This window comes from Ursus arctos, unplaced genomic scaffold (genome assembly GCF_023065955.2).
Source record: "Ursus arctos isolate Adak ecotype North America unplaced genomic scaffold, UrsArc2.0 scaffold_27, whole genome shotgun sequence".
NCBI classification, from domain to species: Eukaryota; Metazoa; Chordata; class Mammalia; order Carnivora; family Ursidae; genus Ursus; species Ursus arctos.
Window position 1 is genome coordinate 37,858,302 of NW_026622952.1, and position 18,724 is coordinate 37,877,025.

Sequence of the window (18,724 nt, forward strand, 5' to 3'; positions counted from 1 at the left end):
TATCATGTCAGTTCATTGATCATTAATACATACACGTAGAGGCAGAGTCATACACACATGCGTCAGTTTTTTAAAAACCGTATTTTATCTATAGTCAAATTCTAAGTCACGTTTATTCAGGCGTTCACCAAGTCCTTTTCTTTCTCTTTCAAGACAGAATCCAAAGTTTAACAGTCAAGCTTTAGTGAGGTATTTACCTGCAAATACACCCATCGTACCCATGCAAATCAATGTTTTCTAGTGAATTTACAAAACTGCAGCCCAGATTTAAAATGTTTCTATCACCTCAATAAGTGCCCTTGTCCATCTGCAGACAATCCGCTCTCCTGTCCCCAGCCCCAGGGAGGCACTGACCGCTTTCCGCTCTAGCCATTTGCTTGCTCTAAAAATTTTACACAAGTCAAAGAATACAATAGGACGGTCTTTTTTGAATGCTTCCTTCACATAGCATGTTTTGACGTTTGCCTGTGTTGCAGTACGTCAGTAGTTCGTGCCTTTTTACTGCTCCACAGTGCTCTAATGTATAGAATACAACATCGTTTTTGCTATCAGTACACTAGTTGATAGACATTTGGGTTTCCAATTTCTGGCTACCATGAATACACTGCTGTGAACATTCAAGTACAAGTCTTTGTGCAAATGTGTTTTCATTGTTCTTGGCTAGATAGCCAAGGGTAGAATTTTTATTCCATATGCTAAGGCTATATTTAACTTTTTTAAAAGAAACATTGTTTTTCAAAGTGATTGCATCATTTTACATCCCCTTCAGCCATGTATGAAGATTCCAATTCTTCCTTGTCAATGCTTGCTGTTGCCTGGATTTTGATTAAATCTATCCTGGAGGGTGTGAAGTTATATCTCATTGTGATTTTGATTTGCGTTTACCTAATGATGAATGACACTGAGCATCTTTCCAAATGCTTAGTGGACATTTGCATATCTTCTTTGGACAAATGCCTATTCATATCCTTTATCCATTTTTAAATTAGGTTGTATGTTTTTTTATTATTGAGTTGTAGATGCTGTCATCTGAAAGAAAGCCAATCTCAAGGTAGGTCAGTTAACGCTTTACTCATTGTCCTACTGAGCACTATAGCCCAGGAGAGAGTCTTTCACATTGCTCTGAAGAATTGCTCTGAACCTTGTTAGCTATAGATTATATATGCAAACAGGGGAAGGGGTACCCATGCTTGCAAGCAGTTCTCCAAATATTTGCATGTCAAAAGGTGTTATTTTTGTTTGGTTGTAAAAATTAAGATTCACTGATTTCCACATGGACATTTGAAAGACTCTTAGGTCATATGTTTCTAACATAACTGAATGTTCAAAAATATTGTTTGCGTGCTTTTGCTTAACGGATTTTCCAGTTCTTCCTGGGTTTTTTAAAAAGTTTTTATTTTAATTCCAAGTAGTTAACATACAGTCTTATGTTAGTTTCAGGTGTACAAAATAGTAATTTAACAATTCCATACATTATCCGGTGCTCATCACACAACTGCACTCCTTAATCACCAACTCCTATTTCATCCACCCCCCCCCACACTCTCTCCGCTCTGGTAACTATTGGTTTGTTCTCTGTAGTTAAGAGTCTGTTTCTTGGTTTGTCTCTCTCTCTCTTTTTGCCCTTTGCTCATTTGTTTTTGTTTTTAAAGAATATAGTTTTTTTAAAAAAGATCTTATTTATTTGACAGAGAGAAAGAGAGCACAAGCATGGGAGCAGCAGAGGGAGAGGGAGAAGCAGGCTCCCTGATGAGCTGGGAGCCTGATGCAGGGCTTGAGCCCAGGACCCTGAGATCATGATCAGAGCCAAAGGCAGATGCTCTTAACCAAATGAGACACCCAGGCGCCCCTTGATCCTTGTTTTGTTTCTTAAATTCCACGTATGAGTGAAATCATATCGTAGCTGTCTTTCTCGGACTTATTCTGCTTAGCATAATACTGTCTAGCTCCATCCATGTCCTTGAAAATGGCAAGATTTCGTTGTTGTTTTTTTTCTGATGAACACTTATTCTTGCTAGTCTGCAGACAGAACTGACATACAAGTATGGGTATCTTATCTAAAAAGAAAAGTATTCAAGATCTCTAGATAGAAGAAGGAATAAAACACAAGATTAAGGTGCCTTAGTTTACTAGGAAGAGGCTTATGCATTCTTACGCTTTGTTTAAAATTTAAATTCAATTAATTAACATACAATCTATTATTTGTTTCAAAGGTATAGGTCAGTGATTCATCAATCTTACATAATACTCAGTGCTCATTACATCACGGGCCCTCCTTAATGCCTTTCACCTGGTTACCCCATCCCTCTACCCCCAACCCCTCCAGCAACCCTCAGTTTTTTTCCCTATGCTTAAGAGTCTCTTATGGTTTGTCTCCCTCACAGATTTCATCTTTTATTTTTTCCTCTCTTCCCCTACGATCCTGTTTTGTTTCTTAAATGCCACATGAGTGAGATCATATGATAATTGTCTTTCTCTGATTGACTTATTTCACTTAGCATAATACCCTCTACTTCCATCCATGTTGTTGCAAATGGCAAGATTTCAATTTTTTGATGGCTGAGTAGTATTCCATTGTATATGTATACCACTTCTTCTTTATCCATTCATCTATCAAAGGACATCTGGGCTCTTTTCATAGTTTGGCTATTGTGGACATTAGTGCAATTGCTGGGTCATTCCTTTTTGAGGAATCTCCATACTGTTTTCCAGAGAGGCTTCACCAGCTTGCATTCCCACCAGCAAATATTTTATTTCTTTTTGTTGTCTGATTACTGAGCCTAGGACTTCTAGTACTATGTTGAACAGCAGTGGTGATAGTGGACATCCCTACCATGTTCCTGACCTTAGGGGAAAAGCTCTCAGTTTTTCCCCATTGAGAATGATAATCGCTATGGACTTTTCATAGATGGTTTTTATTGATATTGAGGTATGGTCCCTCTATCTCTACATTGCGAGGAATTTGAATCAAGAAAGATGCTATACTTTGTCAAATACTTTTTCTGCATCTATTGAGAGGATCGTATGGTTCTAGTCCTTTCTTTTACTAATGTAGTGTATCATATTGGTTAATTTGTGTTGTTGAACCACCCTTGCAGCCCAGGAATAAATCCCACTGGGTTGTGGTGAATAATCCTTTTAATGTACTACTGTTGGAGCCTATTGGCTAGTATTTGGGTGAGAATTTTCACATCCATGTTCATCAGGGATATTGGTCTGTAATTCTCCTTTTTGGTGAGGTCTTTGTCTGATTTTCGGATCAGGGTAAAGCTGACCTCAGAGAAAGAGTTTGGAAGCTTTCCTTCCATTTCTATTTTTTGAAACAGCTTCAGAAGAATAGGTATTAATTCTTCTTTAAATGTTTGGGTGAATTCCCCTGGGAAGCCATCTGGCCCTGGACTCTTGTGTGTTGGCAGAGTTTTGATGACTGCTTCAATTTCCTCGCTGATTATGGGTTTGTCCAGGTTTTCTATTTCTTCCTATTTCAGTTTTGGTAGTTTATACATCTCTAGGAATGCATCCATTTCTTCCAGATTGTCCAATTTGTTGGCATCTAGTTGCTCATAATATGTTCTTATAATTGTTTGTATTTCTTAGGTGTTGGTTGTGATCTCTCCTCTTTCATTCATGATTGTATTTATTTGGGTCCTTTCTCTTTTCTTTTCAATAAGTCTGGCCAGGGGTTTATCAATCTTATTAATTCTTTCAAAGAACCAGCTCCTATTTTCATTGACCTGTTCTGTTCTTTTGGTTACTACTTCATTGATTTCTGCTCTAATCTTTATTATTTCTCTTCTCCTGCCAAGTTTAGGCACTATATGCTGTTCTTTCTCCAGTTCCTTTAGGTGTAAGGTTAGGTTGTATATTTGAGACCCTTCTTGTATCTTAAGAAAATTTTGTATTGCTACATACTTCCCTCTTAGGACTGCCTTTGCTGAACCCCAAAGGTTTTGAACAGTTGTGTTTTCATTTTTATTTGTTTTCATCAAATGTTTTTAATTCTTCTTTAATTTTCTGGTGGACCCATTCATTCTTTAGTAGGATGCTCTTTAGCCTCCATGTATTTGAGTTCTTTCTAAATTTCCTCATGTGATTGAGATCCAGTTTCAAAGCATTGTGGTCTGAAAATATGTAGGGGATGATCCCAATCTTTTGGTACAGGTTGAGATCTGATTTGTGACCCAGTATGTGATCTATTCTGGAGAATGTTCCATGCGCACTCGAGAAGAATGTGTATTCTGCTGCTTTAGGATGGAATGTTCCGAATATATCTGTGAAGTCCATCTGGTCCAGTGTGTCATTCAAAGGCATTGTTTCCTTGATCTTCTGCTTAGAAGATCTGTCCACTACAGTGAGGGGGTGTTAAAGTCCCCTACTATTATTGAATTGTTAGTGATGTGTTTCTTTAATTTTGCTATTAATTGGCTTATATAATTGGCTGCTCCCATGTTAGGGGCATCAATATTTACAATTGTTAGATCTTCTTGCTGGATAGACCCTTTAATTATGATATAGTGTCCTTCCTCATCTCTTATTATAGTCTTTAGTTTAAAATCTAATTTGTCTGATATAAGGATTGCCACTCCAGCTTTCTTTTTGATGTCCATTAGCATTATAAATGGTTTTTGGCCTCCTCACTTTCAATCTGGAGGTTCTTTGGGTCTAAAATGAGTCTCTTGCAAACAGCATAACAATTGGTCTTGTTTGGTATCCAACCTGATACCCTATATCTTTTGATTGAGGCATTTAGCCCATTTACATTCAGAGTAACTATTGATAGATATGAATTTAGTACCATTGTATTACCTGTAAAGTCACTGTTTCTGTATATTGTCTCTGCTCCTTTCTGGTCTATGTTACTTTGAGCTCTCTTTTTGCTTAAAGGATCCCTTTTAATATTTCTTATAGGGTTGGTTTGGTGATTACAAATTCTTTTAGTTTCCATTCGTTCTGGAAACTTTTTATCTCTCCTTCTATTTTAGAAATGAGTCCAAGATGGCAGAAGAGTAAGAGACCTTAGTTTCATCTGGTCCCAGGAATTCAGGTAGATAGCTATCACATCATTCTGAACACCTGCAAACTGAACTGGAGATCTAAAAAAAGAATAAACTCTACAAATCGAAAAGCTACCACTTTCTGCAAGGTAGGAGGTGCAGAGAAGTGAATCTGAGGCAATAAATGGGAAGATAAACTGCGGGGGGAGGGAGCCTCTATAACCTGGCTACCGGAAAGTGATATAGCAGCAGAGCGTAAAATCAGAACTTTTAGAGTCTGCTCCTGTGAGGGATGTTACTGCCTAAAAGGTGCTCAGCTGACAAAGCAGGGGAAACATCCTAGGTGAGACAGTGTGGTTTCAGGATCCTTGGGTTCACGGGAAGAATGGGGAAGCCTGAGTGCTGCAGAGTTCCTAGGTATTGGAGCTGGGAAGCCAGCTGCAATCAGCGAGCCCAGGAGTGGGCTCTTAGCTCAGGATTGCCATTAACCATGAACTGGTCATAGTTGGGTGACTGGTCTTTGAGCAAGGGCCCAACAGATGGCAGAACCGGCAAGAACCCTCTTCCTCCCCTGGGAGAAATCGTGTGGGAGCGTGCTGCAGTAGTCTTCAGGATTTAGAGACTTGAAATGGGGTTGAGTGCCTGAGATACAAATGCTCGGTCATAGGCTGGCTGAGTTAGCAAGGGGTGAAGATGGAGACCAGGGAGACGGGAGTGACTGACTGCTTTTCCTGAGGGTACACTGAGGAGTGGGGTCCCAAGCTTTCGGCTCTGGGGCTGGAGATTAGGAGGTTGCCATTTCATTCACATCCTCTGAAGCTGTGCAGAGAGCCTTCAGGGAACAAAAGCCACATTGAGCAATCGGGAGATTAGTTACCCTGGTCCCCTAGCAAGGGCGGTGCAATTCCGCTCCGGGCAAAGACACTTGAGAATCAACGCAAGAGGCCCCTCCCCCAGAAGATCAGCAAGAACATCCAGCCAAGACCAAGTTTACCAATCACTGAGAATTGCAAAACTCCAGCACTAGGGTAATATAGTATATAGAATTCATGTGTTTTTTTCTTCTCACGATTCTTTAGTCTTTCAATTTTAATTTTTTTTTTCCTTTTTCAACCAATTTCTTATTTTTTTAAAAAGATTTTAATTATTTATTTGACAGAGACAGAGACAGCCAGCGAGAGAGGGAACACAAGCAGGGGGAGTGGGAGAGGAAGAAGCAGGCTCATAGAGGAGGAGCCTGATGTGGGGCTCGATCCCAGAACGCCGGGATCGCGCCCTGAGCCGAAGGCAGATGCTTAACCGCTGTGACACCCAGATGCCCCCAACCAATTTCTTATTTTTATCAGCTTTTAAAAAAATCTTTTTTAATTTTTATTTTTATAGTTACATTCTATCTTTTCATTGTATTTAATTTTATTTTTGTATATATATAAATTTTTTTCTTTCTTTACAATTTTGGGATACAGTTTCTTCTAACAGACCAAAATACACCCAGAATCTAGTGTATGGCTCTGTTCTCTTCACCTGTCTGATCATATTCTCTTGTGAGTTTTTTTTCCCTTTCTTCTTCTTCTTCTTTTTTTTTTTTTGTTAAAGTCTTTTTAAATATTCATCTTTACCAGCTGCATTCTATCCTTTCAATGTATTTAATTTTTTTTGTATATATAAAAGTTTTTCTTTCTTTATAATTTTGAGATATAGTTTCTTCTAACAAACTGACCAAAATACATTCAGGATGTAGTGTATTGCTCTGTTGTCTTCACTGGTCTGTTTATATTCCTTTTGGACCTGGGCTGTTTCCATAATTTGTCTATCATAGTTAATGCTGCTATAAACATCAGGGTATATGTAGCTCTTTGAATTAGTATTTTTGTATTCTTCGGGTAAATACGTAGGAGTGTAATTGCTGGATCATTGGGTAGTTCTATTTTTAACTTCTTGAGGAAACTCCGTACTGTTTTCCAGAGTCCCTGCACCAATTTACATCCCTACCAACAATGTAAGAAGTTTCCCCTTTCTCCATATCCTTGCTAACACTTGTTCCTTGTGTCATTGATTTTTAGCCATTTTGACAGCTGCGAGATGATAGTTCATTGTAGTTTTGATTTGTATTTCTCTGATGATCAATGATGTTGAGCATCATTTCTTGTGTCTTTTGGTCATCTGAATGTCTTCTTTGGGAAGAAGATGTCTAATCATGTTTTCTGCCGATTTTTAAAATTGGATTATTTTTTGGGTGTTGAGTTTTATAAGTTCTTTGTAGATTTTGGATAATAACCCTTTCTCAGATATTTCATTTGCCAATATCTTCTCCTATTCCGTAGGTTGCCTTTTAGTTTCATTGATTGTTTCCTCTGTTATGCAGAAGCTTTTTATGTTGACGATGTCCCAATAGTTTATTTTTGGTTTTGTTTCCCTTGTCTCTAGAGACATATCTAGAAAAAAGTTGCTAAGGCTGATGTCAAAGAGGTTATAGCCTGTGTTCTCCTCTTGGATTTTTATGTTTTCATGTCTCATATTCAGGTCTTTAATCCATTTTGAATTTATTTTTGTGTATGGTGTAAGAAAGTAGTCCAGTTTTATCCTTTTGCATGTAGCTGTCCAATTTTCCTAATTTTTTGAAGAGATTGTCTTTTTCTCATTGGATATTCTTTCCTGTTTTATAAAGTTTTATTGTTGTGGGTTCATTTTTGGGTTTTCTATTCTGTTCTATTGATCTAGGTGTCTATTTCTGTGCCAGTACCATACTGTTTTGATCACTACAGCTTTGTAATATAACTTGAAGTCCAGAATTATGATGTCTCCAGCTTTGCTTTGATTTTTCAAGATTTTTTGACTATTTGGGGGCTTTTCTGGTTCCATAGAAATTTTAGCTCTGTGAAAAATGCTGTTGGTATTTCGATAAGGATTGCATTAAATGTGTAGATTGCTTTGGTAAATATAGATATTTTAGCAATACTTTGTCTTCCAATCCATGAGCATGGATGAGCATGTCTTTCCATTTCTTTGAGTCATCTTCAGTTTCTTTCATCAGTGTTTTACAGTTTTCAGAGTACAGGTCTTTCATCTCTTTGGTTAGCTTTATTCCTAGGTATCTTATTGCTTTTGGTGTAACTAAATGAGATCGTTTCTTTCTCTTTTTGCTGTTTTATTATTGGTGTATAGAAATGCAATAGATTTCTGTATGTGGCTTTTGTATCCTGTAGCCTTACTGAATTCCTTGATCAGTTCTAGCAGTTTTTTGGTAGAGTCTTTCAAGTTTTCTCTACAGAGTATCACATCATCTGCAAATAGTGAAAGTTTTACTTCTTACTTGCCAATTTGGATGCCTTTTGTTTCCTTGTGTTGTCTGATTGCTGTGGCTAGGTCTTCCAGTACTATGTTCAATAACAGTGATGAGAGTGGACATCCTGTCTTGTTCCTGATGGTGGAGGAACAGGCTCAGTTCCCCATTTAGGATGATATTAGCTGTTGTTTTTTCATATACGGCCTCTATTGTGTTGAGGTATGTTCCCTTTAAACCTACTTTGATGAGGGTTTTTATCACGAATGGTTGTACTTTGTCAACTACATTTTCTGCATCTATTGAAATGATCATATGGTTCTTATCCTTTCTTTTATGAACATGATATATATGCTGATTTACAAATATTGAACTACCCTTGCAACTCAGAAAGAAATCCCATATGATCGTGGTGAATGATTTTTTTAATGTATTGTTGGATTTGGTTTGCTAGTATTTTATTGAGAATTTTTGCATTTATGTCCATCAGGGTTATTGACCTACAGTTCTTTTTTTTTTTTAGTGGAGTCTTTATCTGGTTTTGGTATCAAGGTAATACTGGCCTCAGAGAATGAATTTGGAAGTTTTCCTTCCTTTTTTATTTTTTGGAATAGTTTGAGAAGAATAGGTATTAACTATTCTTTAAATGTTTGGTAGAATTCCCCTGTGAATCCATCTGGCCCTAGACTTTTGTTTCCTGGGAGTTTTTTGGTTACTTATTCAATTTCTTTGCTGGTTATTGGTCTGTTCAAGTTTTCTATTTCTTCCTGTTTCAGTTTTGGTAGTTTATATGTTTCTAGAAATTTCTTCCAAGTTGTCCAATTTGTTGACATATACTTTTTCATAATATTCTCTTACAATTGTTTGTATTTCTGTGGTGTTGGTTGTTTATTTCTTCTCTCTCAATTGTGATTTTTATTTATTTAGGTGATTTCTCTTTTCTTTTTGATAAGTCTGGCTAGAGGTTTATCGATTTTATTAATTTTTTCAAAGAACTAGCTCCTGGTTTCATTGATCTATTCTCTCTCTCTCTCTCTTTTTTGGTTTCGGTATCCTTGACTTCTACTCGAATCTTTACTATTTCCTTCCTTCTGCTGGCTTTAGGCTTTGTTTGTTGTTCTTTTTCTAATTTCTTTAGGTGTAGGTTAGGTTGTTTATTTTGGATTTGTCTTGCTTCTTAAGGTAGGCCTATATTGCTATATATTTCCCTCTTAGGAACAAAAGTGGTCCTAAGAGGTCCTAGGACTGTCTTTTTTTTTTTTTTCATTTTCACTTGTTTCCATGTGTTTTTTATTTCTTCTTTGATTTCCTGATTGATCCATTCAGTGTTTAGTAGTATGTTGTTTAACCTCCATGTATTTGTGTTCTTCCCAAATTTTTCTTGTTGTTGACTTCTCATTTCATAGCACTGTGGTCAGAAAAGATGCATGTTATGATTTCAGTTTTTTTGTATTTGTTGATACTTGTTTTGTGACCTAATGTGTGATTTATTCTGGAGAATGTCCCATGTGCACTTGGAAAGAATGTGTATTCTGTTATCTTAGGATGGAATGTTCTGAATATACCCGTAAGTCCATAGTGTCCTGTGTGTCATGCAAAGCCATTGTTTCCATATTGATTTTCTGTTAGATGTCTGTCCATTGATGTAAATGGGGTTTAAAGTCCTCTACTATTATTGTATTAGTATCAATTAGTACTTTTATGTTTGTTATTGTTTTATATATTTCGGTGTGCCCATGTTGGATGCATAAATATTTACAATTGTTAGATCTTCTTGTTGGATTATCCCCTTTCTATGAGGTAGTGCCCTTCTTTACCTCTTGTTACAGTCTTTGTTTTAAAGTCTAGTTTGTCTGATATAAGTAAGTATTGCTATTCCATCTTTCAGATGTTTCTCCATTTCCTCACTTTCCATTGGCAGGTGTCTTTTGATCTAAAATGAGTCTCTTGTGGGCAGTATACATATATGGGTCTTGTTTTTTTTTGTCCATTCTGACATCCTATGTCTTTTGATTTGAGTGTTTAGTTCACTTACATTCAAAGTAATTATTGATACGTATTTATTGCCATTTTATTACATATCATTGTTTCTGAAGATTTTCTCTGATCCTTTCTTGTCTTTGTCACTTTTGGTCTCTCCTTTACAGTCAATCAGTTCCCTTTAATATTTCTTGCAGAGCTGGTTTAGTGGTCATGAACTCCTTCAGTCTTTGTTTGTCTAAGAAACTCTTTATCTCTCCTTCTGTTCTGAATGATAGCCTTGCTGGACATAGTATGCTTAGGTGCAGATTTTTTCTATTCTGCACTTTGAATAAATCATGTCACTCTCTTCTGGCTTGCCAAGTTTCTGTTGAGAAATCTCCAGCTAGCCTTATGGGTTTTCTTTCGTGAGTTAAGGACTACTTTCGGCTTCTTGATTTTAAGATTTTTTTCCTTATCACTATATTTTGCAAATTTACTTACAATACGTCTTGGTATTGATCTGCTTTTGTTGATTTTGATGGGAGTTCTCTGTGCCTCCTGGATCTGAATATCTGTTTCCCTCCCCACATTAGGGAAATGTTCAGCTATTATTTCCTTAAATAAAATTTCTGCCCCCTTTTCTCTCTTCTTCTTCTTCTTCTGGGACTCCTATAATACAAATATTATTATATTTGATGGAGTCACCATGTTCCTAAGTCTATTCTTGTGTTCCATAATCCTTTCCCTCTTTTATTCAGCTTCATTATTTTCCATTATTTTGTCTTCTAGGTCACTAATTTGGTCCTCTGCTTCTTCCTGCCTGTTGTTCATTGCATCAAGCCTGTTTTCAGTCTCATTTATTTCATTCTTTATCCGTGATGAATTCTTTTTTTAACTCTTTTTTCTCCGTGGTAAGGATCTCCCTGCTGTTTTCTATTCTTTTCTTAAGTGCAGTGAGTATCCTTATGATTGTTGCCTTAAATTCGCCATCAGATATGTTACTTATATCTGTTTTGCTTAGACCTCTGGCCATCACCTTATCTTGTTCTTTCATTTGGGATAAATTTGTCCATCTTTGCATTTTGTCTAAGTCTCTGCCTTCTTCTTTGTATTAGAAAAGCCAGTTATGTTTCCTGTTGCTGAACTTAATCTCTTTATGAATAAGATATCATGTAGTGTCTAGGGCCAGTGTTCAGGCACTTCGGGGAGCATCTCTAGTGTGTGCTGTATGTGCTCTGCTATTGTGTTGTGGCTGTCCTGTCTTTCAGGCCAGTCATCTGCAGAGGCTCCCTTGCCTGTTGTGGGCAGTGTTTATAGTCCTTGGCCTGAATATGGCAAGTTTTAACTAGGTGGGTTGTGGTCTGCTTGTGAAATGAGACCTGATACCACTTCAATGAGAACTGAGTCCCTGCAGAATTCTCTGGTTGGGAGACATGATGATGGCAAGGGTTTGTGCTGCTCTTCTGAGGGAGGCACCCACTGCATTGAGACCGAGGGAAACTTGACTGAGAGGAGTAGTCCCAATGAAGCACAGGGGAGTGGAGCTTGGTGTAAGCAAGTTAGGTAGCCAGTATAGGTGCTGGGCTGCTTCCTGCAGGTAGCTCCATTTTTGCTGAGGGGTGGGGGAGGGAAATGGCTCCAGCCAGCTCCTTTGTTCCCAGAGAAGCATGTCCGTGAACGCTGCCTCTCAGAGACATGCTCCAAGAAAGCGAATAATCTCCCAGCTGTGTACCCCAGGTGTTGTTTAGATCACTGTTTCCATGCTGTCTGCTTCTAGATTTTTTGCCTGCCTTCTCCCCAGGAACAGCATAGTACCCTCCCCGCTCTATCCTAGTCAAGTCCACTGACCTTTAAAACTCTAGGCATTAAGTCCCGCTAGTTGCAAGAACTCATGAAATTTGGCACCTCTCAACTCATGAAATTTGGCACCTCTCATTTTCCAAGCCAATGGCTTTGGGGAAATGTTCTCCTTGTGTATTACACTGGGTGCTTCTCTCTCTCTCTCGCCCTTCTCCATGACCAGAGCTCCCTCTCCACAGCACCTGCAATTGATCCTTTTCTCCCCTAAACCATGTCTCTGCACTCCCTACCATCTTTGATGTGGCCTCTTATGTCCCTCTAGTTGGAAGTGTTCTGTCAGTGTTCATTCAGGTCTTTTTCTGGGGGTATTTAGGATGATTTAATGGTTAGCTAGTTATGGTCATAGGATAAGACAAGCCTAGAGTCCTACTCCACCGCCATCATCCCTCTCCTATAATCCAGTTCTTGTTTTTGATATCTTCTTGAGGTCACATGAAAGAGTCACAGAAGGCTGACATCAGCCACCTATTGCAGTTTTAATACACAGTGCTTTTTATAGATTCTGGATATAAATCCTTTGTAAGATATATGATTTGAAAAGTTTTTCTATCAGACTGTGGCTTGTCTTTTAATTTTAGTGGTTATCTATCAAACAATAGAAGTTTTAAAATTTTGATGAAGTCTAATTAATCAATTTTTCCTTTATAGGTCATGATTTTAATGTTACATCTAAGACATCTAACACAATTACAGAAATATTTTATCTCACATTTTCCCTAGAATTTTTATAGTTTTATCTCTTACATTTAGGTCTATAATCCCTTTTGTATGGTGTTTTGTAAAGATTTAATATTATTATGATTGCTTTCTTTGCATATGAATATCCAATAATTCCATCACCATTTATTGAAAAATTATCCTTTCCCCCTGAATATCTTTGGCTCTTTGTCAAAAATCAATTGACCATAAATATAAAGGTTTGTTTCTGAACTTCCTATTCTGTTCCATTGATCTATATGTCAATCTTGATGCTGATCACACTGCCTCGATTATTATAGCTTTATAGTAAGTTTTGAAGTTGGGTAGTGACATTCTCCTTTGTTCTTCATTTGTAAGTCATTATCCTTGTACTACTTCTTTCAGTGTAGGCAATGATTTAATTTCCAATCCCAGAAAAGTTTTTGAAAAAGAGATCGTCTTTTCCTTTACATCTCTGTAATGTGTTAGGATCTTCTTACTGGCTCATATATAAGTTAGCTTTTGTAACATAACATACCACCTCAAACCTAGTGGCTTCATAGAATACACATTTATTTAGCTAACAATTCCAGGAGTCAGCAATTTGGGATGTGCTCGGCTGAGCAATTTTTTTTTCTCCTGCTTTTTCATGTGTCTGTGGTCAACAGCCTGTCCCTTTGGTAATGCTACTTTTGGGGTTGACTGGACATCAACTGGGGCAATGGTGGGTAACTAGGTCATGAGTTTTTCATCATCCATCAGAGTAGCCTGAGCTTGTTCCCATGGCAGCAGAGTACCAACAACTCAGGAGGGAAAACCTTTCAAGTCTCTGCTACTGTCTGTTTGCTAATGTCCCATTGGTCAAAACAAGCAACAAAGCCAAGACCAACGTTAATTTGGTAGAGTTCTACCAAAAGTGAATACAGGGATATATGAACTAATTGAAGGCATTGCTGGAGTCAGTATACCACAGTTTTTGGCAACATGGTGGAATTAGCTGCTTTGAATATGAAGAGAACCAAGTTTCTGGGGATGAGCCAAGCCAAAGTTTAATGAACCAGTTATTTCAAAGCAACAGTTTTGTTCACTGGGACTTACTTTTCCACAGATTTCCAATCCACAGAGCCCACATTTCATCCAGGAGCTAACACTAGAGACTAAGGACATAGAGAAATAAAATGGCTCCTTATAATTTTCCTTATTATCATAAAACTTTTAATTTGGGGAAACGAAAAGAGCCCACAATATTTCCTCAATAACATTTAGGGACCTTCAGTTTCAACCCTTCCTACCTTAACAGGATTCACTTTCAGAATAGAATAATCTTAGAGATCTTAGTGATCATACACACCAAATCTGAAGTTTGTCCCTTAGAGTTTCATTGAAGGGAGAGTATCTTTACATGACCAAGTCTAAGTATCAGGGCATCCTGACATTAGGAGTCACCACTCCTGTATAGATGACCAAATCACACAAGTGTTTTCCTGTACTTTTCTGGAAAAAAATTACAAGGAGCTACTAGGTTTTTGGTAGGAGATGAAGGTTTAATTCCAAATTCATAAGAGTCGAAATTAATTATTGTCTTTTTCTCCATGTGATATGGGTCCCCATCTGCATTAGAGCCCTTGTTGCTGCTGCTGTTATGAAAACACTTGGAATATTCTAGCAAATGGGTGGTCTTGGGAGTAGATGAGAGGAAGGAAGCTGCATGGTCTACACTCAGACCGGTGAGTTAAAATGACCTACTGCAAGTCTTTGGTGAATAGTTTCAGTGTGTTAGAGCAGTAGCTCTGGGTTAAGTGTATTACTTGGGCCAACCAGGAAAACTCACCACTGATGACATTATATCGAAAGCAATAATTTAGCAAATAGTTTTACAAATACAATCTCTTTGAAAATTGGGGTTGATCTGAGTTGTCTTTATTTCAGAATATATAGATAAAAGCTGGATTTATATGGGAACTTAGATAGACTTTTTTTGGCTAAATTAACCAATTAATTCAATTCCGTGCAATGTACAAGGCCATGTCAGCAAGGCTCCTTGATTATCTCCTTCTCTGACAAATTTGTTGGTTAAAATTATTACTTAATATATTATGATGGGATTGTGGCTATGGAATTGGACCGAACAAATGTAAATCGTTGCCAGTCCAGATCAGTTCATGGGCCTAGGAAGAGACTGGTTTCTTACAGGTGACTGTCCTGGCTATCATTGTATAAAGAAGCTTCTGAGGACACGAAGACTTGTCCTTGGTCCGAGACAGGTGTAGTTTCTGCCTTGTGAATGGTGGTTTCATGGAATCACCTGCAGGCTTCAAACTCCATTTAAATATGTGGATGAAACAAGAAAGATGCTGCCTGACAAAGCTGAGTGGCTTTGTTAATTAAATCACCAGTGGAAAATTTATAAGCTTTAATTAGTATAAAATAAGCCACAGAAATAAAGATAGTGATTAAAGCACGCCAATCTGATTAGAATCACAGTACGTGTGGTTCCAGGCTTCCTGATGCTAGAGACTCGCCAGGCCAGTGGAGGCTGGGGAGATGCCGGAACCTGTTTAGAAGAAGAGGGCACTTTCACCCAAACCTGGAGCTGCTGTTGGACTGCTAAATCATTTGGGGGGGATTATGCCTGAAAAGCACAGGCATTGTTGAATTGATAAAAGCCTTCTTTCTGCGAGGAAGCCTATAAAATCCATGACCACCTGCCGTGGAAGGGAGCTGAATCTAACTTCAGAGCTCTGAGCAAGATTTTACCCAGCCTCTCAAAGCTTCGTACTTAAGAAAAGTTTGTAGAGTCAAAAGATTGTGAGTTGTCCATACTTTCTTTATTCAGACCCACACAATGAAAGCCTTGTCCATTCGAGACATTTAGACAAAGAGTTTCTAAGTATCTTGTGTATGGAAGGGAATGTTAAATTTGATGCCGTACAAATCACACCATTAAAGCAGAAGGTGAATCCTCTCCAATGTTCAGTTCCTTGGTCTAACTTCGTATCAAACTAATTTTAGTTTATGAGTGCAGATAGATGGAAACTGTCCACGTCCCTTCCAGCGATTCCCAGTTTTCCATGCCCCAGTTTCTGGTTTGTAAAGCTTCCAATCAGCTCAAAGGCTGGATGCGAAACCAGGTCATGTGTCTCCATTATTTCCTATGTGTGCATGCAGAACATTGTTTATGAGGTTTTCATAATATTTAGGTAGTCATAAACCAACAGAAACCATAACAGAACTCCACTTTTCAAACAAATCATAACCAAAGTTTTTAGAAGATATTCAATTATAAATTAAATAAAACGGCACAGTTTATACTGACTTAGGCTTCTAATATTTGGCATCAACTCTTTAAAATTTTTATTCCTTCACTGTGGGCTTATGATAAGAAAGGATTTTCCTTTGGTGTCACAAATGCTGAGACGTAAGAAGAAATTCATTTTCAGTGGCTAGTATTATGACAGAAGGTTATGGCCATTTCAAATCAAATCATTTTTTAAAAAATGGACAATTTTATTGTCAGTTTAATGGGATAGATTTCAGCCACAATTGTGTCACCCTACCTACTGAAATTATTTAGTTCAAAATAAACCAACATTTTTTCACTATAGATTTTTCATTAAAAATATCTGCTAAGACAAAAGAATTTTCTTTGGTGCTTATGGCTAGAATATAAAAGGCTGGAGTGAACAACTGCTGAAATATACTTGGATTCAGTTCATTAATTCAATTCCTTATATGCCTCTAATTCATTAATTATAATTCACAATATATAATTTATGGCCATCACAAAAGACAATGTGAAGTTGAACTTCGGTTGCACTGCTATGTATGTGGTAACAGAAATATTTTTTTCTTAGCCAATGAATGCTTGTTGAGAACCCCAAAAGATACACTATTCCATCCTGTATGTTGGTATCTTTTTCAAAGAATAGGTATGGATCTGGTGAATAGACAGGATACTTGTCTTTCTTAGATTTTTAATAGATACATATTGATAATGGGTGTTCAATCCAGACATTTAGAGATAGAAACACTAACGAGGTAGAACATTGATTCTTTAAGCTCAGAGTCTGCTCTCCCTTCCCCCCTTTCTTCTGAGTCCGAAAGCCCTTAGGTGGGGCTGAGCAAAGCGGGCACCTGTTAGGGCAAAGGCAGTGACACAGCACAGGTATTGTTGCTTGAGCGGGTTGAGGATGGTGTTTGCACTGCCTGGGCTGGGGTGTTGAAGCCCCACTGAGAGGTGTTGGGATGAGCAGGTTTTCTGCACAGGGAGGGGCAGGTGGGGTGCTTATAGAAGCCCCAGCAAGGGGCCTGGAGTCAGGATGGGTGAAAACACCTCCCTTCTAGGAGACAGAGGCTTAGGTGGCTCACTGATGGGTGTAGAAGACTGACTGCAGGAGGAGGAGAAAGTCCACATGTTGGATGATTATGGCCTGGACTGGGGACTTGGAGCTCCAGGGGGTGCAAAGGGCATGCGCATAGCCTGGCAAGGGGTGCAGAGCCCAAGAGGGAGGAGGAGGCTGCCGGTGTGCAGGCCCTGGTGGTGTGACCCAGCATAGGTCACGAAGGCTGAGAACGAGGTGAGAAGAGCACGCTGGTGGGAGGCCAAGGTGATGGCGGCAGCACCCGTGGTGCAGATCACAGCCCTGCATGCAGAGGGCACCTGTGCAGGGGTGTGGCGGCCTGGCTGGGGGTGGTCAGACAGAACCTGCATGGAACTGGTGGTGGAGGTGCTCTGGTGGGAAACTGGTCACCCTCTGGGGGACTGAGTGAATAAGAAAGTATAATGAAGAGAAAAAGAAACAGGTTTCTCATTGTAGGAAATAGAGGAAGTGAGAAAACTGAAATAAACCCATGGGGTTAGCTTGGAATTAGGGTATGGGTCTGGATTTGTGGTTTTCAGTATTTAGGTGTAGGTAGCTGTATACACATGTGAGTAAACACTGACAAGGGTGTATGTGTGCATACATCTATGTGTACAGTATGTGCGTGCATATACACGCGTGTGTTTCCTAGCTGAGTCCAAAGAGATCTGTGGAGTGATGACACTCCAGTGTCAGCCAGAGGCTGGTATCCAGAATCCATACTCCAGTAAAAGAACCTGGATTCCTTGGAGAAATGGGTGATTCTAGGGACAGATCAGGATAATTACAAAATAAATAAGAGGTATCTCATTATGCTAGAAATTAAGGAAGTACTCAAAGAATGAGGAGGACATTTTAAAAAGACATAGGAAGCTTGATGGCCAAACAAGAGACAATTTTAGCATCAAAACAAACAATAATAGTAAACCTTTTCCTTACAGTAGACTACCAACTGCCTAATGTATAATGAGGAGGAAAATCATTTGGCAGCCAATGTAATAATAATTCAGGCAAGAAACATCAATGGATATAATTAAGTGGTAGAAAATTTGACGAAGAGTAGAAGAGGTTCTTAAAGTTCCTTCCCAAAGGGACAAAGAGTAACTTTATGATAAAGAAATCTGCAGACAACAACTTGACCAAGTGAACGAGGTGAACATTACCAAAAGGGACAAAGCAAGATCACAGAGCACCTGACAGGGTTCAAGAAGACCACAGCATCACATCTGTGACATTTCTGCCAAAAATAGATAATCTGAACATAATCACAAGGAAACATCAGACAGCCAGAGTGAAGGACATCCGTCCAAATAACTGGCCTGTAATCGCCAAAGTTATCAACGTCATGACAGCCAGGGAAGCTGGAGGAATGTTTGAGACCGAAAGAGATTAAAGAAACACCGTCACCAAATAGGATCCTCCATAGAACTCTTTGCTAAAACACATACTCTTGCTCAACTGGGGAAACTTGTATGTGGATTAGATGGTAGTAATATATTAATACTCAGTTCTTTATTTTGATTACTCTATTGGGGCTTTGCAGAAGAAGATACTACTTGTAGGAAATACATTCTAAAATAATTGAA